Source organism: Pristiophorus japonicus, chromosome 9, assembly GCF_044704955.1.
Source record: "Pristiophorus japonicus isolate sPriJap1 chromosome 9, sPriJap1.hap1, whole genome shotgun sequence".
NCBI lineage: Eukaryota > Metazoa > Chordata > Chondrichthyes > Pristiophoridae > Pristiophorus > Pristiophorus japonicus.
In genome coordinates, this window is record NC_091985.1 from 116,168,842 (window position 1) to 116,188,634 (window position 19,793).

A 19,793-nucleotide genomic window follows, 5' to 3' on the forward strand; every position below is an offset into this window, starting at 1 on the left:
AGCAAGTATGTCCTTCCTCAAGTTAGGAGACCAAAACTGTACACAATACTCCAGGTGTGGCCTCACCAAGGCCCTGTACAACTGTAGCAACACCTCCCTGCCCCTGTACTCAAATCCCCTCGCTATGAAGGCCAACATGCCATTTGCTTTCTTAACCGCCTGCTGTACCTGCATGCCAACCTTCAATGACTGATGTACCATGACACCCAGGTCTCGTTGCACCTTCCCTTTTCCTAATCTGTCACCATTCAGATAATAGTCTGTCTCTCTGTTTTTACCACCAAAGTGGATAACCTCACATTTATCCACATTATACTTCATCTGCCACGCATTTGCCCACTCACCTAATCTATCCAAGTCACTCTGTAGCCTCATAGCATCCTCCTCGCAGCTCACACTGCCACCCAACTTAGTGTCATCCGCAAATTTGGAGATACTACATTTAATCCCCTCGTCTAAATCATTAATGTACAATGTAAACAGCTGGGGCCCCAGCACAGAACCCTGCGGTACCCCACTAGTCACTGCCTGCCATTCCGAAAAGTACCCATTTACTTCTACTCTTTGCTTCCTGTCTGACAACCAGTTCTCAATCCACGTCAGCACACTACCCCCAATCCCATGTGCTTTAACTTTGCACATTAATCTCCTGTGTGGGACCTTGTCGAAAGCCTTCTGAAAGTCCAAATATACCACATCAACTGGTACTCCTTTGTCCACTTTATTGGAAACATCCTCAAAAAATTCCAGAAGATTTGTCAAGCATGATCTCCCTTTTACAAATCCATGCTGACTTGGACCTATCATGTCACCATTTTCCAAATGCGCTGCTATGACATCCTTAATAATTGATTCCATCATTTTACCCACTACTGAGGTCAGGCTGACCGGTCTATAATTCCCTGCTTTCTCTCTCCCTCCTTTTTTAAAAAGTGGGGTTACATTGGCTACCCTCTACTCGATAGGAACTGATCCAGAGTCAATGGAATGTTGGAAAATGACTGTCAATGCATCCGCTATTTCCAAGGCCACCTCCTTAAGTACTCTGGGATGCAGTCCATCAGGCCCTGGGGATTTATCGGCCTTCAATCCCATCAATTTCCCCAACACAATTTCCCGACTAATAAAGATTTCCCTCAGTTCCTCCTCCTTAATAGACCCTCTGACCACTTTTATATCCGGAAGGTTGTTTGTGTCCTCCTTAGTGAATACTGAACCAAAGTACTTGTTCAATTGGTCTGCCATTTCTTTGTTCCCCGTTATGACTTCCCCTGATTCTGACTGCAGGGGACCTACGTTTGTCTTTACTAACCTCTTTCTCTTTACATACCTATAGAAACTTTTGCAATCCGCCTTAATGTTCCCTGCAAGCTTCTTCTCGTACTCCATTTTCCCTACCTTAATCAAACCCTTTGTCCTCCTCTGCTGAGTTCTAAATTTCTCCCAGTCCCCAGGTTCGCTGCTATTTCTGGCCAATTTGTATGCCACTTCCTTGGCTTTAATACTATCCCTGATTTCCCTAGATAGCCACGGTTGAGCCACCTTCCCTTTTTTATTTTTACGCCAGACAGGAATGTACAATTGTTGTAATTCATCCATGCGTTCTCTAAATGTCTGCCATTGCCCATCCACAGTCAACCCCTTAAGTATCATTAGCCAATCTATCTTAGCCAATTCATGCCTCATACCTTCAAAGTTACCCTTCTTTAAGTTCTGGACCATGGTCTCTGAATTAACTGTTTAATTCTCCATCCTAATGCAGAATTCCACCATATTATGGTCACTCTTCCCCAAGGGGCCTCGCACAATGAGATTGCTAATTAATCCTCTCTCATTACACAACACCCAGTCTAAGATGGCCTCCCCCTTAGTTGGTTCCTCGACATATTGGTCTAGAAAACCATCCCTTATGCATTCCAGGAAATCCTCCTCCACTGTATTGCTTCCAGTTTGGCTAGCCCAATCTATGTGCATATTAAAGTCACCCATTATAACTGCTGCACCTTTATTGCATGCACTCCTAATTTCCTGTTTGATGCCCTCCCCAACATCACTACTACTGTTTGGAGGTCTGTACACAACTCCCACTAACGATTTTTGCCCTTTAGTGTTCTGCAGCTCTACCCATATAGATTCCACATCATCCAAGCTAATGTCTTTCCTAACTATTGCATTAATCTCCTCTTTAACCAGCAATGCTACCCCACCTCCTTTTCCTTTTATTCTATCCTTCCTGAATGTTGAATACCCCTGGATGTTGAGTTCCCAGCCCTGATCATCCTGGAGCCACGTCTCCGTAATCCCAATCACATCATATTTGTTAACATCTATTTGCACAATTAATTCATCCACCTTATTGCGGATACTCCTTGCATTAAGACACAAAGCCTTCAGGCTTGCTTTTTTAACACCCTTTGTCCTTTTAGAATTTTGCTGTACAGTGGCCCTTTTTGTTCTTTGCCTTGGGTTTCTCTGCCCTCCACTTTTCCTCATCTCCTTTCTGTCTTTTGCTTTTGCCTCCTTTTTGTCTCCCTCTGTCTCCCTGTATAGGTTCTCATCCCCCTGCAATATTAGTTTAACTCCTCCCCAACAGCACTAGCAAACACTCCCCCTAGGACATTGGTTCCGGACCTGCCCAGGTGCAGACCGTCCGGTTTGTACTGGTCCCACCTCCCCCAGAACCGGTTCCAATGCCCCAAGAATTTGAATCCCTCCCTGCTGCACCACTGCTCAAGCCATGTATTCATCTGCGCTATCCTGCGATTCCTACTCTGACTAGCACGTGGCACTGGTAGCAATCCCGAGATTACTACTTTTGAGGTCCTACTTTTTAATTTAGCTCCTAGCTCCTTAAATTCTTTTCGTAGGACCTCATCCCTTTTTTTACCTATGTCGTTGGTACCAATGTGCACCACGACAACTGGCTGTTTTCCCTCCCATTTCAGAATGTCCTGCACCCGCTCCGAGACATCCTTGACCCTTGCACCAGGGAGGCAACATACCATCCTGGAGTCTCGGTGAGATGAGAAGGCCTTGGAGAGGGTGCAGAAAAGATTTACGAGAATGATTCCAGGGATGAGACACTTCAGTAACATGGAGAAGCTGGGGTTGTTCCCCTTAGAACAGAGAAGATTGAGAGGAGATTTGATAGGTGTTCAAAATCTTGAGGAATCTGGAGTAGATCAAGAGAAACTGTTCCCATTGGCAAAAGGTTCAAGAACCAGAGGACACAGATTTAAGGTGATTGGCAAAAGAACCAAGGTGACACAAGAAAAACATTTTTACAGTAAGTGGTTAGGATCTGGAATGCATTGCCTGAAAGGGTGGTGGAGGCAGACTCAATCACTGCTTTCAAAAGGGAGTTGGATACGTACCTAAAATAAAAAGAATTTGCAGGGCTATGGGAAAAGGGCGGTAGAGTGGGACTAGTTGAGGTGCTCTTGCAGAGAGCCGGCACGGGTTAGACGGGCCAAATGACCTTCTTCCGTGCACTCTCACCTCGGAGCAAGGAGGTCGTGAGTTCAAGTCCCACTCCAGAGACTTCAGCCAGAATCTAGGACGACACTCCCGGTGCGATACTAAGAGTGCGCTGCACTGTGAAAGGTGCCTTCTTTCAGATGGGACGTAAAACCGGGGCCCCATCTGCTCCCTCAGATGGACGTAAAAGATCCTATGACACTATAAGAAGAAGAACAGGGGAGTTTCTCCCAGTATCCTGGCCAATATTTGTCACTCAATCAACATCATTAAAACAGATTATCTGCTCATTTATCTCACTGCTGTTTGTGGGACCTTGCTGTGCACAATTTGGCTACTACATTTCCTATATCAACAGTGACTACACTTGAAAAGTACTTCACTGGCTGTAAAGCGCTTTGGAACATCCTGAGGTTGTGAAAGGTGCTATAGATATGTAAGTTTTTTCCCTTTAAGTGGAGGTAAACTTGTTGCAAAATTATCCCAACCATTTTGAATGCCTGCCTGTAGCTTAAAATACTGAATAGGTTTTCATTTCTCCCTAAAATGTTGTCACAGGATTTCCATATAATGATGGGTTAGATACTGCAGTAAATTATACATTGAGTGTGGGCAGCATATTTTGATCTACGAGCACGTGGGTGAAATACTGGTGGTTGTAGATCTGTTACCAGTGGTGACATTAGTAAGAACCACTCAACAACTCTAACATAGTAAAACATCCCAAGGTGCTTCACTGGAGCGGTATTAAACAAAATTTGACACCGAACCATACAAGGAGATATTAGGGCAGATGACCAAAAGCTTAATCAAGGAGGTGGGTTTTAAGGAATGTCCTAAAGGAGAAAAGAGAGGTGGAGGGTTTCAAGGAGAGAATGGCACAGCCCAAAACCTTAGCAGCTGAAGGTTCGCCTGCCAATGATTAAAATCAGGGATGCACAAGAGACCAGAATTAGAGGAGCGCAGAGATCTCGGAGGGCTGTAGGAAGTTAGAGATAGGGAGAGGCGAGTTCATGGAGGGATTTGAAAACAGGGATGAGAATTTTAAAATTGAGGTGTTGCTTAACTGGGAGCCAATGTCGGCCACTGAGCACAGTGTTAATGGGTCTCTGGACTGGGAAACTGGGAACCAAAACACCCTGTAGAATCACGTCGGAGGTGAAGTTAGTTCCCAGGCACTGGCAGCAGTACGGAAAAAAAGTGGAAGACTGGCTAATAGCCCTTTAACAGGCAACACAATCACGAACAACATGGCAATAGTTAACAAAAAAAGGGGAAAGCTGAAGTCGAAGGTCACAGCAGTTTGTGTATTAATAGAAAAAAATAGATTTCAAAGCAAGTCTGGGTTACAGTTCTCTCATAAACTATGTCCTGGGAACATCAAAGAGGCATAGCTACCACTAAAACCCAGCCGTTTTTGTAATTTAAGAGTTCGATCATCAGTTAGAAGACTAAAATAACTTAGGAAAAAAGGAGAAATAAAAAATGTGACCACTACAGAGAGGCCTTATTAAAGGGGGAAACTTGATGACCAGCTAATGAATGTGCGTTTCCCATGAGCGTTCTAATTTTAGTGCATGATTGATTCTTTGCTGAGGAGGTCGAACCATTTAATTTTTTTTGATAAAACCAACTGTCACAGATTTCAGCAAACTCTGCACTGGGAACATGTGTGTTATATTGTTCAATATACTGGTTATTGATGTGTTACTTTTTCTTGTATATCCTGTTTCAGTGTGTTGCCTTCTGCTCTATTTGTTTCATTGTAATTGTCGCATTAATACAAAAAATGTCGAGACTCGGTAGATCAGTGTTCTCCAACATAGTCACCACATGACTACGGCCTGGCTTTAATTAGAAATTACTTTCTCACTTAGTTTGCAAGCCCAAGCTTTCTGGCAGCTCTCTGGCTCGGGAAGGAGAAATAAAATCTGAGCCAGAACTCCCACTGCTCATCACTATTCAATAACCCCTACTGGAAGACATAATGCAGACACTGGGCGAGGACAGAATCAGACACATTGCAATGTCCTTCTTCAAATATCGCTGGTGTCCAATTTTTTGATGATGATCCAGCAGTCACAAGCAGCAAGCAATTCCTATTGACTCTCGCATGTAACAAATGCAATATTCCTCTTCACAGACAAAAGAAAAATTTAACTTCGCCAATATACAAAAAAAAATTCAAGCCTCAAACACAAAATCCATTGCCAGGTTTGCTTGGCTGCCTGCACCTCCTTTACCTTTTTACTGTTCACTTCTCGGCCTAATCCAGTCGACTCCCCCAGTAGCCACTGTATTCTTCCTTGTCTGCTATACCCGCTCAGCCACCCACCTTACCCACTTCCTGCTGTCATCGCTGTCACAGATGTTCACTTTTCCTCCTCCGTGTCCACCATCGATGCTCGAAGTTTAAACACAGAATTTCCAGCCTCAGCTCTTTGAACTTCCCAAGCCAGTGGGCTGCGAAAGGCTGCTCCCTGGTTGGTAGATGACTGAAGGAGCACCAATCAGGGAGCAGCCTTTAGCAGCCACTCCCCCTCCCCCCAGCAATAGTCATATCATCCAGCAATACAGCCAAAGTTAGGGACATTGCTGACAGTGCATCACAATAACAACTTTTATTTATATAGCGTCTGCAACGTAGTAAAACATCCCAAGGCACTTCACAGCAGTGTAATGAGACAAAACAAATAAATTTGACACCAAGCCACGCAAGAAGAAATTACAGATTACCAAAAGCTTGGTAAAAGAGGTAGGTTTTAAGGAACGTCTTAAAGGAGGAAAGAGAGAGAGAGAGGTGGAGAGGTTTAGGGAGGGAATTCCAAAGCTTAGGGCCCAGGGAGCTGAAGGCACGGCCACTGAGCAGTTATAATCAGGGATGCTCAAGAGGGCAGAATTTGAGGAAAGCAGACATCTCGTGGGGTTGTAAGGCTAAAAGAAATTACAGAGCTAAGGAGCAGCGTTGCCATGGAGGGATTTGTAAACAAGGACAAGAATTTTGAAATCAAGGCATTGCTTAACCGACAGCCAATGTAGGTCAGCGATCACAGGGGTGATGGATGATCAGGACTTGGTGCGAGTTAGGACACGGGATGCCAAGTTTTGGATGACCTCAAGAATACATAGGGTAGAATGTGGGAGGCCAGCCAGGAGTGCATTGCAGTAGTCAAGTCTAGAGGTAACATAGGCATGGATGAGGGTTTCAGCAGCAGATGAGCTGAGGCAGGGGCAGAGGCAGAAGTAGACAGTTTTAGTTATACAGTGGATATGTGGCAGGAAGCACATTTCAGTGTCAAATATGACAACTAGGTTGCGAACAGTCTGGTTTAGCCTCAGACAGATGCTAGGGAGAGGGATGAAGTCAGTGACTAGGGTCTATCTCTCTATCTCTCTACCAAACAGCCTTCAGGCAGGGTTGGAGGTGAGTTGTTGCTATGTGTTTTTCAATTCTTTCACTGTGTCCGGGCATCTGCTGTGCCACTTTCCTTACCTGTGACGATTTCCTTAACTCTAGGGAAGGTTTTTCAGGACATAGGCCTATATGCTGGCCTAATCAGAACTGGAGTAACTCTCAGCTGGCCAAACTTCCCTAAATGGCCAGAAGTGGTGTAGGTGGCTGGTTATGCCCCCTCTGGCTGAAAAAAAAACTGACTTAAAAAATTTGTCATTTAGTTACACTGGTGCAAATTGATTGGGGAAACTGGCCATTTTTAAGTCAGACCAGAAAAAGCAGCCTACTCTTTTTTTAAAAATGGCGCAAATACTGGGGAAAACTGAGCCCTTAGTGTGGCAAACTCAGTCAATCATAGATAATGCATCATCATTTGGACCAAGCAACAAACCTAAAGATAACAAAGATCCTACTAGCATCTGCACTCACCAGCTAGCTCACAGATCAATGCATTTCCAAACATGAATCTCACCCGAGTAACCTTAGACAATGAAGTGCTGACATGCTTTTTGACCAAAGGACATCGGTCAAGCCCAACCCCACCCTCACCCAATAGGTGCACAGACACATAATTCCAGTAAAGGTGGGAGGGGGTCAGTGGGTAGCTGTCAGGAGCAGGAACCATGATCACATTTTTCTCCCAGGTGCCAAGCCCAGCTAACTCAGCACAAATCAGGGAACAAACCAGGAGCCTTCCTTGTCTGTGCGTCCCACCGGATAAACTGAACAGAGATAGCTAAAAGCCACATGGTACCAAGCAGCAGTTTCATAAGAACATAAGAAATAGAAGCCGGAGTAGACCATTTGGCCCCTTGAGCCTGCTGCACCATTTAATAAGATCATAGCTGATCTGATCATGGACTCAGCTCCACTTCCCTGCCCGTTCCCCATAACCCTTTACTCCCTTATCACTCAAAAATCTGTCTATCTCTGCCTTAAATATATACAATGACCCAGTCTCCACAGGTCTCTGGCACAGAGAATTCCATGGATTTCCAACCCTCAAAAGAAATTCCTCCTCATCTCAGTTTTAAATGGGCGGCCCCTTATTCTGAGACTATGCCCCCTAGTTTTAGTTTCCCCTATGAGTGGAAATATCTCCTCTGCATCCACCTTGTCGAGCCCCCTTATCATCTCATTCATCTGAACTCCAATGTGTATAGGCCCAATCTACCTTCATAAGTCAACTCCCTCATTTCCAGAATCAACCTAGTGAACCTTCTCTGAACCACCTCCAATACAAGCATATCCTTCCTTAAATACGGAGACCAAAGCTAACGTAGTACTCCAGGTGTGGCCTAACCAATACTCTGTACAGTTGTAGCAGGACTTCTCTGTTTTTAATACTCTATCCCCCTTGTAATAAAGGCCAACATTCCATTTATCTTCCTGATTACTTGCTGTACCTGCATATTAACTTTTTGTGTTTTATGCACAAGGACCCCCAGGTCCCTATGTACTGCAGCACTTTGCAATTTTTCTCCATTTAAATAATAAATTGCTTTTCTATTTTTTCTGCCAAAGTGGATAACCTCACATTTTCCCACATTATACTCCATCTGCCAAATTTTTGCCCGCTCACTTAGCCTGTCTGCATCCCTTTGCAGATTTTTATGTCCTCCTCACAATTTGCTTTCCCACCCATCTTTATATCAGCAAACTTGGCTACATTACACTCAGTCCCTTCATCCAAGTCATTAATATAGATTGTAAATAGTTGAGTCCCCAGCACCGGTCGCTGCGGCACCCCACTAGTTACTGTTTGCCAACCGGAAAAATACCCATTTATCCCGACTGTTTTCTGTTAGTTAGACAATCCTCTATCCATGCTAATATATTGCCCCCAACCCCGTGAACTTTTATCTTGTGCCCTTATGTGGCACCTTATTGAATGCCTTCTGGAAATCCAAATACATCAGATCCACTGGTTCCCCCTTATCCACCCTGCTCATTACACCCTCAAAGAACTCCAGTAGGTTTGTCAAACAGGATTTCCCTTTCATAAAACCATGCTGACCCCACTTGACTGAATTATGTTTTTCCAAATGTCCTGCTACTGCTTCCTTAATAATGGACTCCAGCATTTTCCCAACGATAGATGTTAGGTTCACTGGTCTATAATTACCTGCTTTCTATCTACCTCCTTTTTTTTTTTAAATAGGGGCGTAACATTTGCGGTTTTCCAATCCGCTGGGACTTCCAGAATCCAGGGAATTTTGGTAGATTACAACCACCATCTCTGCAGCCACTTCTTTTAAGATCCTAGGATGCAAACCATCAGGTGGGGGACTTGTACACCTTTAGTGCCATTATTTTACCGAGTACTACTTCCTTAGTGATCGTGATTTGTTTTTAGTTCCTCCCTCCCTATAGCCCCTTGATTATCCACTACTGGAATATTTTTAGTGTCTTCTACCGTGAAGACCGATACAAAATATTTGTTCAAAGTCTCTGCCATTTCCCCATTCCTCATTATTAATTCCCCAGTCTCATCCTCTCGGGACCAACATTTACGTTAGCCAGTCTTCCTTTTTATGTACCTGTAGAAACTCTTACTATCTGTTTTTATATTTCGTGCTAGTTTACTTTCATAATCTATCTTCCCCCTCTTATTTTTTTTTAGTAGTTCTTTGGCTGCCTTTTAAAAGTTTCCCAGTCCTCTGGCCTCCCACTAGTCTTGGCCACTTGTCATGCCCTGATTTTCAATTTGATACCATCCTTTATTTCCCTAGTTAGCCACGGATGATGATCCCTTCTCTTAGTCTTTCCTTCTCATTGTAATATATTTTTGTTGAAAGTTATGAACTATCTCCTTAAATGTTTGCCACTGCTCATCAACCGTCCCACTCTTTAATCTATTTTCCCAGTCCACTTTAGCCAACTCTGCCTTATTTAAGCTTATGATACTGGTTTGAGATCCAACTTTCTCATCCTTCAACTGAATTTGAAATTCAACCATGTTATGGTCACTCATTCCTAGAAGATCCTTTACTAGAAAATCCTTTACTAGATGATCATTTATTAATCCGGTCTCATTAAACAGTACCAGATCTGAGTTAGCCTGCTCCCTGGTTGGTTCCGCAACGTACTGTTCCATCTAATTCTGTGCATTATCCCACAACCACATAACAGATTTTTTTCTTTAAAGTCATGGGCCAAGAGCAGAATATACACAGCAACAGTTGAAGCATTCATCAACTGTTTTAAAAAAAACAATTAAATCACCCATAAACAAAAACATCCCTTCAGTTACAAATATGGACATGGTCAAAAACCTTTGAAACAGATCATTATACATCAGCAAATAATCCCACCCACGCACATTCCCACCAACACATTATGTTTCCATTGGTAGTATTAACTGGATTCATTTTTTGTTGGGAGGAATGCACTCCTTGCAGCAAGCACGACATAAGCAACAGATTAATGACCAAATTAGTTGTGCTCTCACAGAACTTCTTACAAACACTGCCTGTTGTGTTGCACAATGACTGAACGCTTATTCAGCTGAATAAACTGGAATTTCACAATTAGCAATCAAAATGCTGTGACCAGCAAGTTCATGCTGACCTGTGCACCCAGAAGGAAACATCAAGCCAGCAGCATTTCCTCGGGAGTGGATTGCACGTGATGTTAAAATCCTGCAGCGTCTCCCTGTAGTCTGAAGGATTCAGAAGTGATTGAGTTAACGAGACAGAAGCAGAAGCATTGGCAAGTTCTGCACACTTCCATCCATTCAATCCCGCTCAGCACAGCACTTTAAACTGCACTAAATCTCTAACTTGCCAGATATGAAAAAATGCCAAAAGACATTAGGAAAAAAATGAAGTCCTGTGACATCTCACTTTCCAAACGGCAAGTCTGCATGTTCTAATATCCACATTTATACTAAAAAATATCAGAGATTAATATATGAAAAACACATGTTGGGGTGGCCACAGTGACTGGTACCTCATCAAGTGGCCATACTTCGTTTTCAGCGAGTATCAGCAGACATCACAAACAGGCCAAATCCTGTCCTCACCGAACACAGCCCCCCCCCCTACCCCCCACATTTCCACCAGAAGTCACTGGACAGCAATCAGGGACCCAGTCTTATCTTTCCCCTCCATAGCCCAGGGGTTCAAAGGAGCAACCAGCTGCCACCCTCATTGAGATCTGCTAAGCTAGCACAGCACATATCTTAGATCAAACTTGTGACCTCCCTGGGAGGTCAGACGCACCAACATTAGCGTCCTCGATCAGGCCAACATCCCCAGTGCTGAAGCACTGACCACACTTGATCAGATCCGCTGGGCAGGCCACATTGTTCGCATGTCAGACATGAGACTCCCAACGCAAGCGCTCTACTCGGAACCCCTTCACAGCAAACGAGCCAAAGGTGGGCGGAGGAAATGTTACAAGGACACCCTCAAATCTGTCGGTCGCCTTCCTATCCCTCGACCAAGAGAAGGCGTTCGACAGGGTGGACCACGACTATCTGCTCGGAACTCTGCGCGCTTTCGGGTTCGGGACGCATTTCGTCGCCCGGATCCGACTTTTGTACGCCGCCGCGGAGTGTCTGATTAAGGTTAACGGGTCCTTGACGGCGCCCCTTCGCTTTAGGAGAGGGGTGCGCCAGGGATGCCCCATGTCCGGCCAGTTATACGCCGTTTGCGTGGAGCCTTTCCTGCGCCTCTTGCGGACGAGGTTGACGGGACTGGCTCTGCAAGGGCCGGGCGTGGAGGTCGTCCTCTCGGCTTACGCCGATGACGTGCTCCTCGCGGTAGAGGATCCCGCTGACCTGCGGAGGATGCGTGAGTGCCAGGAGATTTACTCGGCCGCGTCCTCCGCCAGGATCAACTGGGAGAAATGTTCCGGACTCCTGGTGGGTCAGTGGCGGGTGGACTCCCTGCCGGAGGAGCTCAGGCCTTTTGCCTGGAGCACGACCCATCTCCTCTATCTGGGAGTCTACCTTAGCCCCGACGAGGGAGCCTGGCCGGCGAACTGGCAGGAGCTGGAGGCCTAGGTCGCCGCTCGCCTAGGGCGCTGGACAGGACTGCTCCGAGTGCTGTCCTACAGGGGTCGAGCGCTAGTCATAAACCAGCTGGTGGCCGCAATGCTGTGGTACCGGCTGGTCACTTTGACCCCTCCCCCTGCGTTTGTCGCCAAGATACAGAAGAAGCTGGTGGACTTCTTCTGGAACAACAGGAAGCACTGGGTCTCTGCCGCGGTCTTGAGTCTCCCGCTTGAGGAGGGCGGTCAGTCGTTGGTGTGCGTCAGCGCCCAGCTCGCGACTTTCCGTCTTCAGACCCTGCAGAGATACCTTTACGTCGAGCCCCCTCCTAGGTGGTGTGCTCTGGCGAGGTATTTCTTCCGCCAGCAGCTCGACCTCAATTATGACACGCAGCTCCTGTTTGTGAACTTGGGGGGTGCCAGGACCGCCCTCCGGGAGCTGCCTGTCTTTTACAGGGAACTCATCAGGGTCTGGAACAAAGTCTCCACCAAGCGCAGCTCTCCGCCGGCTGGAGTGGCGGCCGTCCTGCAGGAACCGCTGCTCGGGAATCCGTACCTCCACGGCCGAGGTTTTATGTGGCGGTCGGAAGAGAGGGCTGTGGTGACCAGGGTCAGGGACCTGCTGGATGGCGCCAGACACGCTGGCGCGGCGCCTAAATTCTGCCAACGTCCGCCACGCGGCCGATGCCATCGAGTCGCTAAAAACAGCTCTGGGCCCTGACTCCGTTAGGTGTATCGAGGAGGCTCAAGCACGTGGGGAGATCCCGTCCGAACTGACCCCCGTCCGGACGGAATTCCTCATCGGCGCCAAACCCCGGAACCTCCCTCGGGGGCCGGCGCCTCACAACTTGAGCCGCCTCGGGGAAATCCCCTCCGTGCCTTTCAGTTCCGCGCGGAGGGGTTTCCTGTACGGGCTGCTCCTGCACACCCTCAACTTTGCCATCCTCGCCGGCCGTCCGGACACGCCATGGCGTACCATCTTGCCGTCCGGAGGAGGCGGGGGTCCCCGATGGAGGGCACTCTACGCAGGGGTCCTCCCACTATTCATCGGGGACTTGGCCTGGAGGGTGGTGCACGGAGCAGTGCCGTGCAACAAATTTTTAAGCCGGTTCACGGACTCCCAGGCCGCCTGCAATTTCTGCGGTCTGGAGGAGTCCGTGTTCCATGTTTTTATTGAATGCACAAGGTTGCAGCCCCTGTTCCACTATTTGAAGGGGCTGCTCTTGAAATTCTGGCTGCACTTCAGTCCCACTCTCCTGATCTTTGGGCACCCTGTGCGGAGGGGAGCGGGTAGGTCCGAAGGCCTCCTCGTAGGACTGCTCCTGGGCACGGCCAAGGGTGCCATCAGCCGGTCCAGGCAGCGGGCGGTCGAGGGGGTCGTTCAACCTGACTGCCTGCCTCTCTTCCGCTCTTACATCCGGTCCAGGGTGTCCTTGGAGATGGAGCACGCGGTGTCCACCGGTACGCTCGCGGCCTTCCGCGAGAGGTGGGCACCGGAGGGACTGGAGTGCATCATCACGCCCGGCAACCAAATTTTAATTTGATTTTACGTTTTAAAGTTTAATTTGTTTTCATTGCCGGTGCTTTTAGTGTCCCCCTTCCCTTTTATAGAGGGCACTGGAAAAATTTGATTTTAGCGCCCCAAAAAAAAAACCAAAAACCAAAAAAAAAAGGGGCCTTGAAAATGTCTGCTGTGTCACCCAGGTCGGGTGGCATGGTTTTAATGAAAAAAAAAAGGACACCCTCAAAGCCTCCCTGATAAAAGTGCAACATCCCCACTGACACCTGGGAGTCCCTGGCCAAAGACCGCCCTCAGTGGGGGAAATGCATCCGGAAGGGCGCTGAGCTCAGAGTCTCATCACCGAGGGCATGCAGAAAACAAGCGCAGGCAGCGGAAAGAGCGAGCGACAAACCAGTCCTACCCTCCCTTACCCTCAACGACTATCTGTCCCACCTGTGACAGGGACTGTGGCTCTCGTATTGGAATGTTCAGCCACCCAAGGACTCATTTTAAGAGGGGAAGCAAGTCTTCCTCGATTCCGAGGGACTGCCGAGGATGATGATGATGATGATGATGATGATGAATATTTACTTGGGAAGTAAGGCTATTAAGGGATATGGAAAACCTGAGGAGAAATGGGATTAAAAAGAGCTGGCATAGATAGCAAAAATTGAGTAGCAGGCTCAACGAGCTGAATGTTCCCATTCCTGTGTGAGGTGGTAACCGGAGCGATCTCAACTGTGAATCCCCAGCCCCCACCATTATCAAGTATCATGCAGATCCTGACTATTGATGTTCACATACAATGCAAGGTACAATACTGTGCAAGGTTGCAGAGCTCTTAAACTCTAACAACCTTCAGTCTGCCACAAGCAGAAGTTTAGACCCACCAGTAATCTTTTAGACAGCACGCAGAGAGTTTGATAATTCCACACTCGAGGTCTGTGCACAGAATGAATTTGATCTGTAGTGCTTAATTTTTGCCACTAGGTAGCACAATGACAGAAGTTGAGCACTACAAAAACACTGAAACAATTCAGTTTGGTCCGCTCCACTCCACTCCACTCCACTCAAGTTTAACAGAGGGGAGCTATCCCCACACCAAGAGCTGTTTTGACTTCCCCAGCCTGGTGTTGAGGGCGCAGGCGCGTGAACTTTTCCCACGTCGCTGCTGCCCCTTGTAACTAGCTGCCGGGAGATGGCAACGATGCCCAGGCACAACGTTCACCTCTGATTTTCTTCAATCTTTTCTCCCCCACCCACCATTACAGGGCAATATTGCAACTTCCCCACTCGACATGGCTCGCACCAGGAGCCAAGCCCTGCTCTTGCTGCACTGCGTATTACTACATGGATATTTGGGCCACACAGGCCCTAAACTGCTAAGTTTAAATCCACTTGGTAGATTCTTGCTACCTGCAGCCCTTTGTGACCTTTGGGATTCATTTAACTGGAGTTATGCACTAAGTTTACAAAATAAGTTAAATTGAAAAGCTGGTCAGATGATGGTGTTACGATATCACGAATTCTACACTTTCAACAAAAGAGTCATGTCGAAAGTGCAGTATGATTTTATCCTAAATGTGATCAGAATGCTGAGAAAAGCTGGTCAGATGATGGTGTTACGATATCACGACATGAGAAGCGATATTATGTTTTGAAGAACACGCTTCGGCTGCGAGAGATATTGATCTAAAAAAAAATAGTGAAACATTCTCAATATGACTTCCAATAACACCACAATTCCTCATTGTTTTTAGAAACTGAAAGAAAATTATTTGGTATTTCTAACAAATTGTTTGTTGTCTTGTCAAAAGTCAGCATTGTTCTATCTCCAGAAATTAACTCAAAGGACACTGATAGTATCTTGAATGGGTTCATATTTATCACAATAAACTTGCAGTTATATAGCACTTTTAAAAATATGGGGGGAGGAGAGGGAGGGGGGAGGGGGGGGGAAGAAGGAGAGGGGGGGGGAGAAGGAGAGGGGGGGGGAGAAGGAGAGGGGGGGGGAGAAGGAGAGGGGGGGGGAGAAGGAGAGGGGGGGGGAGAAGGAGAGGGGGGGGGAGAAGGAGAGGGGGGGGGAGAAGGAGAGGGGGGGGGAGAAGGAGAGGGGGGGGGAGAAGGAGAGGGGGGGGGAGAAGGAGAGGGGGGGGAGAAGGAGAGGGGGGGGAGAAGGAGAGGGGGGGGGAGAAGGAGAGGGGGGGGAGAAGGAGAGGGGGGGGGGAGAAGGAGAGGGGGGGGGAGAAGGAGAGGGGGGGGAGAAGGAGAGGGGGGGGGGGAGAAGGAGAGGGGGGGGGGGAGAAGGAGGGGGGGGGGAGAAGGAGAGGGGGGGGGAGAAGGAGAGGGGGGGGAAGGAGAGGGGGGGGGAAGGAGAGGGGGGGGGAAGGAGAGGGGGGGGAAGGAGAGGGGGGGGGAAGGAGAGGGAGAGGGGGGGGAAAGGAGGGGGGGGGAAAGGAGGGGGGGGAAAGGAGGGGGGGGGGAAAGGAGGGGGGGGGAAAGGAGGGGGGGGGGAAAGGAGGGGGGGGGGAAAAGGAGGGGGGGGGAAAAGGAGGGGGGGGAAAAAGGAGGGAGTGGGGGGAAAAAGGAGGGAGTGGGGGGAGGAGAGAGAAAATCAACCCTCTCCTGCTCACGACACAGTAGAAGTTAACACATGAGATGAGAACAAGGTTGGCATTAGCAGGTTAAATTTCCTGCTCACAATAACTACCACTCGGGTGAGGTACCGGAGAGAAACCAACACACAGGAACCATGCCGTTCAAGTTCTTTGCCAAACGCTGATAATTATTTTACAATTTCAAGAAGAGTTTAGACCCGTCAATCTCACGCCTCAGACACAATGTAATGTAAGATTAATCTTGGTATTTTTTTTTCAAGCGTTATCATCTCCATCTACTCTCGGTTCATGTGCACTGGATTGTGGCTAAGACACGAAGGGTGGTGACCACAACCACAGTTCCACCAGATCCACTGCCACTCCCCGTTCAAATAAAAACAGAAAATGCTGGAAATGCACAGGTCCGTCAATTTAGAGCAGACAGATTAAACAATTCCAGTGTTGACCTGTTTGTTTCTGACGAGATTAAATATGAAATACAAAACTGTCTTCACTTTTCCAACATAAATCTGCCCATCATTACCGACATATTTGCACTTATCAGACTTCCAGCACTGCCCGATTCTTTTTTTTATTTTCAAAAAAACACTGCCCGATTCTTATTTACCCCCAACTCATTACTGAATGAAAATGAGAGCCCAGTATTACCGCCCGACCCTCTTTAACCCAACCACCCGCCTCCCCAAAAATATTCCAGTGCTGGGGTTGCTCAGCCCGGAGGCACCGGCCGGGAGGGGGGTGGACAGACCCCGGGTTCCGGCCGAGCTCCGGTTTTTGCTCCGCGCTCGGCGTCGGTCGGATCCCAAACTCTGGCGTTCCAGAGGCGGCCGCGGAACCAGCGCGGCTCCCGACAATGACAGGCTCACTTACCCGCTGCTCCGCTTCAGGCTGTCGGGACAAGCTTCTCCTCAGGCTGCGCCCGGCTGGAGTGCGGTCCCGCCCCCGGTCTCCGGTTCCGGCCGCAGCGCCGCTCCGCCAACTCCTGCCTCCTTCCGCCGGCCGCGACTCCCAACATGGCGCAGGCATCACGTGACGGCGCCCTGTCAATCAAAGCGGGCAGCACCTCGCGCATAGGGGTCATGCTGCAACCCGGGGGTCACCCTCCAACCCGGGGATTATCCTGCAACCCGGCGGTCACCCTGCAACCCGGGGATTATCCTGCAACCCGGCGGTCACCCTGCAACCCGGGGGTCATCCTGCAACCCGGGGATTATCCTGCAACCCGGGGGTCATCCTGCAACCCGGGGGTCATCCTGCAACCCGGGGGTCACCCTGCAACACAGGGATTATCCTGCAACCCGGGGGTCACCCTGCAATCCGGGGATTATCCTGCAACACAGGGATTATCCTGCAACCTAGGGATTATCCTGCAACCCGGGGGTCACCCTGCAACCCGGGGGTCATCCTGCAACCCGGGGATTATCCTGCAACCTGGGAGTCACCCTGAAACCCGGGGGTCAACCTGCAACCCGGGGGTCAACCTGCAACCCGGGGATTATCCTGCAACCCAGGGGTCAACCTGCAACCCGGGGATTATCCTGCAACCCAGGGGTCAACCTGCAACCCGGGGGTCAACCTGCAACCCGGGGATTATCCTGCAACCCGGAGATTATCCTGCAACCCGGGGGTCAACCTGCAACCCGGGGATTATCCTGCAACCCGGGGATTATCCTGCAACCCGGGGGTCAATCTGCAACCCGGGGATTATCCTGCAACCCGGGGGTCATCTTGCAACCCGGGGATTATCCTGAAACCCGGGTTCACCCTACAACCCGGGGGTCACCCTGCAACCCGGGGGTCAACCTGCAACCCGGGGGTCATGCTGCAACCCGGGGTCCTGCAATCCATGGGTCATCCTGTAATCCAGGGATCAACCAGCTAACCAGGGGTCACCCTTCAATCCAGGGGTCATCCTGCAATCCAGAGGTCACCATTCAATCCAGGGACTAGGCAGGACTCCAGGGATCAACCTGCAATATAGAGATTAACCAGAAATCCAGGGGTCACTCACCCCATTTGGCAACCTCACTTATTTAAATCTTTCACTTCGAGTCATTTAATCCAGCAAATACCAAGATATATCTGCTCCCACTCAATGTGACGTTGAAATACAAAGAAAGAAACTTGCAGTTATAGGGATGAAGAAAACCACTGCAGATGCTGAAAATCTGAAACAAGAGCCAAAAATGCAAGGGGCTCAATTTTCCCCAATGCCATTTTTTTGCATATTTGAAAAGTTACACCCATTTTTTTGTGCCCATATACGGCAAAAAAAACTTGAAAGTGTCCCCATTTTAATTTTTGAAATTGGCGCCGCGCAGCCTGTCCTTTAGCTTTGGGGGTGGAGCCTAAGGTCTGTGCTTAAAAATGGAGGCCGCCCCCACCCCCCGCTTCTGTGCATGGGGGGGGAGGGGGGGGAAATGATGTTTTCTACGTGACTGGTATGGGCGCGCATGCCCAGTACACCTCCTGGTCTGCATTCAGCCATTTTTAAAGAGTGTGTGAGAACTTGTATTCTGAGCGGAAAAAAATCAGAGCTGCAATATGCAACACGGCCTGAAGAGGAGAACATCTTCCAATCCGACCTTCCAGACCAAGAGCATGGGGAAGAGGGGGACGGGGTGGATGAAGCCCCCACTGTTGTACTCACTCTGGAGGAGTTGCTGGTGCCGCCCATTGAGGAGCCAGCCCCTTTCCTGAGTGGTATGTGTGTTGGGACATTTCCTGGTTTCACACTGTCCAAGGCTGCGGGTTCCAGTGGGGTACAGTGAGCCACACCCAGGGCCCCACCGTCCGAGGCTGCGGGTTTCAGTGGGGTTCACCAAGCCACACCCAGGGTGAGGAGGGGAAGGAGAGCTCGACAGCGCTCTCCTGAGATGCAGGATGTAACAGATGTGGTTCAGATGATGGCAATGAGTGCGGAGAGCACTGACCTTACGCGATCACTCCTGGACACCAGCGGTGGGGTGGGTGATGAGGTATCGGGGCTGTCGGGAGAAATAACAACACTCTCGCAAGAAATGGGAAAACTGTCCGGGCACATTCGGGATGGAATGTTGCATGTAGCTGATACACTGTCAGTGAACATGAGGGAGGGAATGTCGCAGGTAGTTGACGCGCTGTAGGGGCACATGAGGGAGATAATGTTGGAGGTAGTTGAGACGCTGTCGGGGCACATGAGGGAGGGAATGTTGGAGGTAGTTAAGACGCTGTCGGGGCACATGAGGGAGGGAATGTCGGAGGTAACTGCTGCAATAAGGGAACATGCCCAGATCCTGCGGCAATTGATGGAATCACCTGCCACTCCCACTCCAATCCCCAGACCAACCTCTGAAGAGACCCAAGCCGGGCCTTCCACATTACCGCCTGTCCATGCCCCACCAACAAGAAGTGCGCATTACCCGAGATGCTCGAAAAAATAAGCTTGGTACCAACCCGAGAAATGCTGCACCATCGCCAGTGGGCAGGGGTAGAGTCAACAAGACCAAGCGCAGTGGACGATCTTAGAATAAGGTGGAAGAGAGATGGGTGCAGCCTTATTTGCTGCTGCTGCTGTTATTATTATTGTTGTTGTTACTGTTCTTATGTTATTGTTATTTAATTGTTCTCAAATTAAAAGTTTTTTGTAAGTGATGTAAATCTACAAGTTTAAAAGTTTGTAAGTGATCTTAACTGAATAGTTTAAAGTTTGATAGAAGAATATTTTTATTAAAGTTAAGTTAAGTACAAACAAGTGTTAACATTTTGA

General features: G+C 48.5%; 1 protein-coding gene across 1 annotated transcript in view; it reads right to left on the bottom strand.

Moving 5' to 3' along the window:
* LOC139273182 (utrophin-like) overlaps positions 1-17,045 on the bottom strand; it is a 186,020-nt gene extending 168,975 nt beyond the window's left edge. Inside the window, exon 1 of the mRNA XM_070889726.1 lies at positions 16,916-17,045. The gene's annotated coding sequence lies outside the window, so the exon portion shown is untranslated. The remainder of the gene's footprint in view (positions 1-16,915) is intronic.
* Between the last annotated feature and the right edge of the window lie 2,748 nt (positions 17,046-19,793).